The following is an 11175-nucleotide window of genomic DNA, read 5'->3' as shown; positions in this document are numbered from 1 at the left end:
CTGCTTGAAAGAGTCAAGTTACTTTTTTCTTCAATGGCACAGTCACTTTCATCCTAATTGGAGGCAGCATGAGTGTTTGGTAAATTAAGAAGGCCTGTGCTGTTTAGACAGACTGCTCCAAGCACTTCAGCAAGACTGTGCTGAATTAGTTTTAGCTGGCTGTGGTTCTAAAAGAACATTCAGAGACAGAATCATTTTTTAGCTCCAAGCTACAACATATAATTTATGCTTTTAATTTCAAATTCTAAAATGTGGTAGAAGAGGTGGGGGGAAGTTGAAGCAAAGAGTTGGGATGGGGGGGCAATTGCTTGTCAAGAGATATTGATCTGGCATTAATTGTGACATATTTTTTATATTCTGAAGATGTAAATGTTTGTAAAATGTCAGTTATTCCTTCAGTTTAAGTGCAAGAGATAATTCAGTACAGATTCTGCTTGTGTCGCATTTTGCTGCTGAAAGATGAGTGAAAGGAGCATTTTTTTTCAAAACACTACACAACCATATATTAAAACCACATAAGTGACTTTCCATCCAAAGTCTTATTTTCAGTAGTGACTTAGACACTCAGTTGAAATCCTGACCTCACTGGAGTCAAATGCAGAACCCCCAGTGGAAGGTGACTCATTCCATGTGAAGTGGAAGACCTTCTAAAGGGAAGGAGCCTCAACCAAGAGTACCTTAGAGTCTAGGGGTTAGAAAGACTTTCAGTTATATTTAACTCTCCCTGAAAGAAGAAAGATTCAGCCCTGCTTTTCACACAAGGTGTATGATCTAATCTCTCATATTTCACAGAATGTCACTAAAACATAAATAGGAAATAAAGACAAATCTTCTGCTACACCATTACTTTGCATCTAATGGATGGATGCACAAGGAAAGGAGCAGTTTCTGAAGTGTTTATTCTATTTTTCATATTATTCATTATCAATTTGTATTATTTTTATTATTTTTATTATAAATTCACTTATACATTTTGCAATTAATAAGTGGCTGAAACTATCCACTATAACAATCCCTCTAAATATAAACTATTACAGGTACTTCAGGATGCCTGTATGCACTTAGCACACTCCATGTATATTCCACACTCCTTTGGCAGTCTGAATCCCAGATAACTGTAAGAATAAAATGCTATTCCTTACCTCCTAATCTTTATACATTTTATATATTGAAATTTAATTAGTCCTCCCCATAAAAGCATTGGAGTGCACAGGATTTACAGTTGAGAAGACTGAGGTATAGACATAAAAAAAAAAAGTCTCAAAACCTTACAGCAATGCCTGGATGAGCACAGGAATTCTTGGATTTCAGCATTAGATTGATCCATTAGATCATACTGTACCACAACTCCTGTTCATGAATATTTCTTCTCCATCCTCTAGGAGGAATTGCAAGCATAAATCTTCTATGCACTGATGAGAGAAAAGTCTTTCATCTTAGTGAATACACATCTGGTACCTCCTATTCAAACAGATTGATTCTTACTTTAAAGACTCATTATATTGCATTATACAAGAAAGTGGTTTATGCGTTGAGTTATATTTGTGTGTGCTAGAGTGTGTAACAAATAGTATAAGGATATGAAATATTAATAATGGGAAATTTCTGACATTTTTTCCTTTTCAAAAAAGCATTTTTCAACTTTTTCTCATTACTTCTTTATCTCTTAAAAATTCAGAATCAGTCATTTCATGGTGGAGATATATAATTCTGTTACACAGAGATAGTAGTTCATATCCTCTTTGGTTAATGATATTAAATATCTGATCTGATTGGTCCTAGTACACATTCAACACCAGTTGTGGTTAGTCTACATCCTAACTATTTTTAATACAGTAGTAAATAGTTATAAACTTCACAGAGTCAGATATGTAGCACAATATTTTAACTTGAAAGTCATTTTCCCAAACTCAGATTTTTTTTTATTTCTGTAGTTCTCATTCATATATTTTTTATTTTCTTTATAATGTTTTTGAAAACTGTCCTACATTCCTTGGCCATTTTATTGGCCCATAGCTGGGCAAGAAATATAAGAGCTGCTCCATAAGAAATCTGCTTCAAAGTATAAACGTCCAATCAACTTCTGTTGGCCTGAGATCAGACATTACAACCATGTTTTCAAACCGAACACAGAGAAGCAGAAGCCTGTGTTACTGCTGCATTCCCCAAAGTCGGTTGGGTGCCCAGACAAAATAACTTTCAAGATTCTTAGTGCTTGACTGGGGTTCACTGGCCACAACCTAACAAGATGCTCAGACATGCTTTAATGCATTTAAAATGCTTCGGTGGCTACCCATATACTTAAAATTAACTGCAAGCCTACGTGCGCTCCTGGAACAAGGTCTATCTTTAGTAAAGTAATGACTGTTTCTACATTAGATGTTCAGCTTCCCTTGAGTCTTCAATGGAAAGGAAAAAAGGGCTTCACCAAAGAGAGATTTAAATCACACACATTAAGATCCTAATTTATCTAACTCTGCTTCTGAAGAAGTGTATCTCTGTTCCTCTGTGGAGTATACATAGGAAGCCTTGATGGACTAGAATATCAATGCTGATATCTAAGTACATAACTCTTGCCATAGTGTTCAATATCCTTGTCCTGGTTTTGGCTGGGATAGAGTTAGTTTTCTTCCTAGTAGCTGGTATAGTGTTATGTTTTGGATTTAGTATGAGAATAATGTTGATAGCACACTGATGTTTTCAGTTGTTGCTAAGTAGTGTTTATACTAAGTCAAGGATTTTTCAGCTTCTTATACCTAGCCAGCAAGAAGGCTGGAGGGGCACAAGAAGCTGGGAGGGGTCACAGCCAGGACAGCTGACCCAAACTGGCCAAAGGGATCCTTTATATCATGGGATGTCATGCCCTGTATATAAACTGGGGGGAGTTAGCCTGGGGCGATCGCTGCTCAGGAACTAACTGGGCATCAGTCGGCGAGTGGTGAGCAATTGCATTGTGCATCACTTGTTTTGTATATTCTAATCCTTTTATTATTATTGTAATTTTATTATTGTTATTACTATCATTATTAGTTTCTTCTTTTCTGTCCTATTAAACTGTTCTTATCTCAACCCATGAGTTTTACCTTTTTCCTTCTGATTCTCTCCCCCATCCCACTGGGTGGGGGGAAGTCAGTGAGCAGCTGCACGGTGCTTATTTGCTAGCTGGGGTTAAACCATGACAATTCTGTAAAGTCCCTGTTTTAGCAATCTGCCTGAAAAACTGTGTAGGGGTGGAGAGCAAGAAATGTCGTCATAAGCACTCTGAGTGTTACAGCTATGTGTGACTGTCTCCAGCTGTGGCTCAATTAGATAATTTTCAGAGATCATGTGACACTTGCCTGGTGGGTGTGTGTGGCCTTCCTAATTCAAGAAAACTTCTGTTCCTTTTTTGCCTACACACAGAAAAATGGTTAACTTTTTTCCAAAGTGATGTGTTCTTAATATAGTTGTCATTACTTTAAATGCTTTCATAATAATATTGCATTGTGTGGCAGGAAGCAGAAAGGCAGCCAGAAAAGAACACTGGATGAAAAGCAGATGAATGAAAGCTTCAGTGTTGCTTTTCAAAAGATGGAACAAAGCTTCTTTTTCTCAAAAAGTTAAACCAGGATCTCGATTAATTCTACTATATATTCAGAAAAAAAACCCATAAGCACTGGAAAAAACCCACCTGCTTTACTTGTTAATGCACCTATAATGGCTAAATGATTGTGTACCAGAAGGAAATAGTACTGCACAGCTGAGAACCAAGAATTCATGTCCTGAGCACAGGTATAGCACACGCTATCTGCGCTGCTGGGCTGTGTGTGTGTCCTGAAATGCCTGGGGCAGGGAAGCCATTCCATGACATATTTTCCATCAGGAATAAAAGTTGTGCTAAGACAGTTCCTTCCTCTTTCCCTGCTGCTTGTTTCCAGCTCCTTTGCTGTAATTCACTAATAGTTGCATTGATGCAACTGTCGGTGTTGGGTTGTGCCATAAGCCAAATAAGGAATCTGACTTGGAAAGCCACCTCCAAAAATACTTGGTTTAACTCAGGGTATTTCACTGATCTGATTTACAGCCCATACTGCAAGAATCAAACTGAAATGGAGAGGTGGAAATGCACAGCCTCCTCAATGGGAAGAAGGGTACGGGCAGGAAATTCTGCAGCCAGCTTCACTCCTAGGGAAAACATAGTGCATAGCTAGTCTTGGTGGAAAGGACATTCAGTATCACTTAAATATTCCCTGTTATGTGCTGCAAGTATGTGTCTACAGTTGGACTAGATGATCGTTGTAGGTCCCTTCCAACTGAAATAATAGTCTATTCTATTCTATGGTAAGTCCATGTCTACAGAAATAGTACCCTCACTGGGCCTATCAAAAATATAGTCATTAGATTATCAGTATGTAATTAGCTCTGTGGATTTATTTCCTTTTCCAAATTCCTTTCCCTCTTCCCCTAAATCTGAATTAGGAAGAATTTAGCATATTTGAAGACATCCACAATCATAAAATCAGATTCTTATGTGTTTGGGGCAGTCAAAATTTTGAAGGGGCTTCCTAAAAGTTACAGTGTTAAGACTGTTGTTAAGCAGTATAAATTCACCTTTCCCATAATCCTTTCCTGTTGTATTAATGTCATGTTTTGCCTTGAAAAGACAGAAACAATTGAGGGGTACAGAAGCATGTAATAAGCTTAAGTGTTGGTTCCAATAAGCAAAAACATAACCATCCTAAAAAAAATAAGTTAATTGAAATTTACTGTGGAAATATGAAAGCTAGAACACAAAGCTGAAGAAACTCTTCAAGTGCATTTGCATTATGAGATGTGTTAAACGGGTAAGCTTGTGAAGGGAAGTGACAACACAGAGATAAGAAATCTGCACATCTACTTATTCATCACTTTTTTTTCCCCATAAATGCCTAGTATGCTTTATTTGTATTTTGCTGAGGTACAAAATAAAAAATATGAGTGCTTAGAAAGATGATGGTAAAGGATAGAACAGTGGGTTGAAGAGTGAATTTTGACACAATAGTTACTGAATGAAGTTGGGGTGTAATTAGAGAGCAGTACCCAAAAAATTGCTTCTTAGAAGAAGAGTCAGAGGGCACAATTATGCTGGAGGTAAGCCCTCAACTTTGATAACTGAGGGAGGTGACCAGCAGAAGAACCCTATATAATGGCTAAAACCAGACTTATTCCACAGGTATACCCTATTGCTGAATTATTATTTTTCTCTTTTTCTAATTTTTATTTCAATTTTTTACCTAATTTTTACCATAAGAAAACATATACATATATATATATACATATAAAGAATTTTCACCCTTAATTTCATCTGGTGAGAGAAGATATTCCTAAATGAACTGACATGTACTGTATACCTTCTTTGCCTAAGGAACAGCAGTTTTATATGCACCAATAAGCAAGCATGCTTTTTTGGCTCTGCCACCCAAAATATAATGTTGATGTTTGGTTTCTTCCTCAATCAGCAAGGGTGGATAGTAAGGATGCTGGTATCAGCTGGTCCATTGATGGGGAAGAAGCTCCTGTGACAGGTGCAGATGTGTGTTTTATGGATGAGTAAGAAGCACCAAGGAGACATGTGCCTCTGGCACAGGCATGATCCTGACAGCGCATGGGTCAGCTGTGGACATAGAGCAGCTCAGAGGGCATGGGCACTAACAGGGTCTCCATACAGTAACCATACTTTCTCACGCAGGGGCTTCACATAGCGCTATCATCTGCACACTGAACTGTTGTCAGAACCAAAGACCAGATTACTTTTTCTAAGAGTTTTTGTTATCTGTTGGGGTATCTTGTTGTTGTTCTCTGTAAAATTACTAAAAAAAGTTGATTAGTCATGCAGCAATCTCTTCCTTGGAAAATGCAACCATTTGATAAGTACGTTATCATAGGGTTTTTTGACAGTGCTATGCAGCATACCTGTGTATTATGGGCTGCATCTTGCTCTTTTATGAGCTTAATGAATAGTTTGCCCATTTTTAAATGTGTTTACAGCTTGCCAGTAGTTCCCATCTTTACTCTCCCAGAAAGTGAACACAGTGGAAAACTCCAATCTAAATTCTACCAAGTGTTTTTCATCAGACACTTTTAAAAAATTAATAGATTGGCCATGTATGCCAGCCAACAAAATGTATACATCTGGAACTTTCATAGCCTAGATTATGTTTTCTTCAAATTTAGAAAATATTTGTTTCTCCAAAAGCTAGATGGGAGAGTTAAAAATTTTTTCCTGACTGGTATCAGGAATAGTCACCAGAATGGTGCTATATAGTAGGCATCTCTCATGAGAATATGGGGATAATAGGTGTATTACTGTGTTGGCGTTGTGTTTAAAAAGGTGTGGTGCTGAGGGCAAACTTCACTTCACTTGTAGAGATTGGTTAGAAATATGGAAGATTACAAGAATACAAGTCAGGCAGGTATTCTATCCACCAGTGCAGGGGATTAGTTTAAGATTTCAATGCTATCCTCTGGATGAATAGGTGTTGAGAAAAGATAAGCAGGTTGCCCACCCTACTTTGGATCCCCTCCTGGGACTCCACCCTAACTCAAACCCCTGCTCAAATCAACTGCATTTCTTCTCTGGGAATTTTCTACAGTTCAGTTCAGAAACACTGCTTCTCTGTTTTCTTTTCAAAATGGGTCTTTTGCTTGGCTGACAGAACACCTGAATATACTTTAAAGCAAGAGCCATGTGTGTATACTTCTTACTGAATAGCTTTTTTCAGCTGATTTCACCTCTTTCTGTTTATAAGCCATCTGTGAACAGATTATGAAAGTCTCAACGACACTTTTTACATTAAAGTACTGTAGCATTCCTTTTTGGGACCATTTCCATGGCTACTGATAATGCCACACCACCTTCTGCCTTGTCAGAACCTGTCACTATCCATACACCCAGCACTCTAAACATCAAAATGATTTGCAGCCAATTTACTGAAAAGCTCAGAATGTCTTCTAAAGTAATCTCTGCCACTGGAAAAATGCCATTTTCGTAAGAGGCAGCTTCATATTTATCAAGCTTTATAACACTCATATATAATAGATTGCACATAAAACTACAATAGCTCACACTCTTGAGATCAGGTGTGAGAATCCTAGAAAGGAGTAAATGATTAAAGCCTTGATGACATCTGCACTAATTGAAACATACAGGTGCTATATTTAATCAGCTCAACAAAGGCCCAAATAGTTAACCAGACTAATACACTTCAGTTGAAATATAGGCATGTAGTCTGTGTGGTGTTACATAGTTGCTTCCATTAGTTGTTCCTGTGGTAATCTGGCATCAGTATATAATTACCGATCCAGCTATTAAAAGAGCTATGAAATTTCCTGAGTAGCTGGCACTTTTTTTTTCTACTCAAACCTACAAAAGACAACAATTACGTGTAATGGAATACATTTAATCTCTATTGACATTCCTAGGAATTCAAGGCAGAAAGGATCACTATAGTGAGAATGTAAGAATAACTATATTGGGTTGGACGAACCATTGATCTAGCTCAGCGTCCTGTTTATGACAATGCTTAATAGCAAATGCTTGGAGAAAGAATAAAAGTAAGATAAAGGTCAAAGATGCAAGAGATGTTTTATCTTCATGTGCCTTTTTAAATCCCAGCAATCCACTGAGAGCTCCTGTGCAGGAGGTTACAGATCCTCTCTTCATGACGTGCTGATTTGACACCTCGCAAAAGATTAGCTGTTTGAAGCAGTAGTAAAATAGCAGTAATTATTACAGAAAGAAACCCCCCACCTCCAACTCTGTTTTAAAGTTTCCAGATGTGGAAAAGCTGCCACTGATTTAGTGAGGTGTCAGACACTAGCTAAACTTGCTGTTGTAGAAGCCATATCTCTCAACTGAATTAGTGTAGCTTCTACTTCCAGTCATTAAACCTTTGTTTTATGGGCTGTGGCACCATATTATCAAATTTCGGATCCTATTGCTGGTACATTTAGATGGTGACTGAGTTATCACAATTTTCACCTATTAATTACTCAAGTGGAGCTCCTCAGGTTTTTTTACTCTAAGGCTTTTATTTCACTCATTTAAGCATTTGGTTGAACTCTCAGTATGGTAAACATATCCTTCTTGAAATGTGGACACCAGAACAGGACACAGCATTCAAAGAACCATCACGCCAGTCCCAAACAGTGTTCATATAAGCTCATTACTACTACCTCATATTGCTACCTACACAGATCCTAAATATTTAATTGGCCTTATTAACATTAATAACAAGACTATCACACCTACAGCTCATGTCACTTTGAACCTTGCTTCTAACCCCTAACTTAAAGAAAAAAAGGATCAATGTCTCCTCAGCATCTATGTTCTCCAAACGTGGTTTCCTGTGTTCCAAAAACAATGATTTGTACTTGGTCTTTTTAAATACATCTTGTCCAGCAGTTATTAAATGGTCCAGTCAATTTGTATTAGTGATCTGTGATCTGCATAATGCCATGCTGCCCAATACCTACATATTTTAAGAGTAACAATTTCATTTTTCTACTTTGCTACAGTTTAAGATGCTATTACAGGATATTTATTAAAAATTTTTAGGGCTGCAGCCCCTCAGTCCCCCTTGATGACCAAAGCCAGCTGATACAGCTTCCAGATCTGGCCTTTATATTTGTTTCAGAAGAGGCAGTATATCCTAGAGCAAGAATGGATTTATGGTCTGACACAGTCAGAGCATAGTCATCTTCACAGACTGATCATTACTCAGATAATTGTCTCTACCTGCTTTGCACACTTTACCTTTGTTCTCTGTACCATAGAATCCCAATCATCTTGAACTTCCTCTGTACTCCGAGACAATGTCTGATAGCTCTTCCAAAACTCTTAGACCCAGACTATCAGTTCCCAATAATTTTAAAGGTATTCAACTCTTGTGGGTGTTTTTAAGAATTTTTTATTGGAGTAAAAAGTGCATGATTTCTCTTTGCCAAAAACCACTCTATCTGGCCTTTCTCCCCTAAGGATATATTTATTATACATTCACTCAACTTTGCTGATTCCTCTGCTTTGATACTTTATATTCTATGCTTTTTCTCCTGAGTAGTATACTAGCACCAGTTAATGGCATCTTTTCTTCTTCTACTGTTAAACCTTTCATGTTGTCCTTAGCTTTGATGAATATGTGTCTTCTGTCCTTTTACTTCCCTTCTCAGTTTTCTACAGTTTATATTCAGTTTTGGTTTATAATCACTTACATCAGCTTCCTTTGTTTTCATCATTCCTCTGGAAATTAAAAAACCCTGTCAGCTTAGGGTCTTTTTCATTCATCATTGCAGTCTCATTTCTTAACCGTGTGATTATGGTTTTGGCACATGTAGTGAAACATTCTTTAAGTTCTCCCGGTTATCATTCACATTTTTTCAATTTATTGTTTCCCAGCTGATTTATCACATAATGATTTAGAATTTTTTAAAGCTATCCTTCCAGCTAACTTAAAATAAAGAAACAAAAAAAATCACATATATGTGTGTGTACAGGTGCAATGCCCATACCAATGTATATCCTGCTAGTTGTAAAAATGTTCTGTTTTTACAAAAGCTTGCATTCCTAAATAAGCACAAGTTCTGTGATAATTTTTCCTTGTGTATCAATATGAGTCTAATAAAGAGTTATCCTCAGATATAACACTTAAGATATGAAAGTAATTTATAATTTTGGCATTTCAACAGTGAGAGAATGAGAGCTTTATCACACACTACTCAGATTAAAAAAAGCACCAAATCAAGTCCGTTTGTTCCCTGCCCCCCACCCTCTTCCCAGGGTCCCATGTTCATAGTATTAATTTCTCTTACCCTCTAAACAGAGTGACCGCATACAAACTGCTTATTTGGAGTGGTCCCTGTCCAATGTTAACATCCATAATGTGCCAGGGAATTGTTTGGAAAAGTGCTGGTTGATGCAGGCCAAAACCATGTCAGGGATTGTTCTGAGCTTTCAGTGGTATGGACAATGAAGTCCCAATGCACAGAAAAGTTCCCCAGCATTGTTTAATTTACTAGTACACACATAGGCAGACAGTACCATTTTTAACACAATATACCACCATCCTCCTTAAATACTTTGGAACAAGTGATTTCATGTCTCTAATCTTTCAAGAAAATGTCAGTGATATAATGTTAATAAAAATTACTTAATAGTTGACTAATAACGCATTATTCTTTGTTGTTGCCAAGGCTATTTACGCTAGTATAGACAGTCCAGAATTTCTTTGTTTTAATTCCTGCTGTGCTTTGATTAATCTTCTTCTTGATATCTTGATTTTATGTTAAGGAATTGTTATTTTTTACCTCCTTTCCACTCTCTCCCCTTGTTGATAATTTAGCACTCTCCTGATCAGTTTGGCTGGGGAGACTGGTTCTCCTTTGACTGAGATGGAGACCTTCCAGATTTCACAGCTGCTTCTTCTCATTGAAAGTGGTCCATTGCTCCAAAATACCAAACTCTTCGTTTTATTTTTATCCAGCAGTTCATTTCCAGAATCTTCTTCTTTGTGCTTTCCATTATTCAGAAGATAGGAGGAATCTTGCAATTGCCTGTCCATTCCTTCTTCTTCATAATCCTTCACAATGATCTGATTCCCAGAAAGTCAAAGAACACTTTCTACTGCCTATCTTATCATTGAAGAATGATTTTTTCCCCACTTACCTTAACACAGAACTGTCTCTTCTTTAGACAGTTAGGATGATCTCTGTGAGCATGTGTAATAGTAATGGATCGGGCTGAGACTACATTTTCATTTGACCACCTGGCCTTGAAAGACTGCTTTTGCAGTTTTCCTTTAAAAACTTCATTGATATTTAAGAATTTATTTCTCATCCTGATTCCAGAATTAGTGTTTCTTTACGATGACAAAATTTTTTTTGAAAGGAACTATGTCTCTGCAGTCAGAGCATATGGTTTGATATCTGTTTACAAAATAGAGGTTTGAGACTTGTATATAGATTACATTATTAAATGTATGGATTTACGAATTTTAAGTTACTATAAGGGTTTAGGCATTATTGCATGAAGGCTATATCTTTCCTCACAGCAAGCATCACCACTGTGTCAGGTTTTTAATAATATTTAAAACTTTCTGGAGTTCATACATCTTCCCTACAGATGGTCATCAACATTCCAAGTCATTTAGGAAACCCTACCTT

Source organism: Haliaeetus albicilla, chromosome 3 (genome assembly GCF_947461875.1).
Source record: "Haliaeetus albicilla chromosome 3, bHalAlb1.1, whole genome shotgun sequence".
Taxonomy (NCBI): Eukaryota; Metazoa; Chordata; class Aves; order Accipitriformes; family Accipitridae; genus Haliaeetus; species Haliaeetus albicilla.
Note: the sequence above shows the minus strand (reverse complement) of the source record.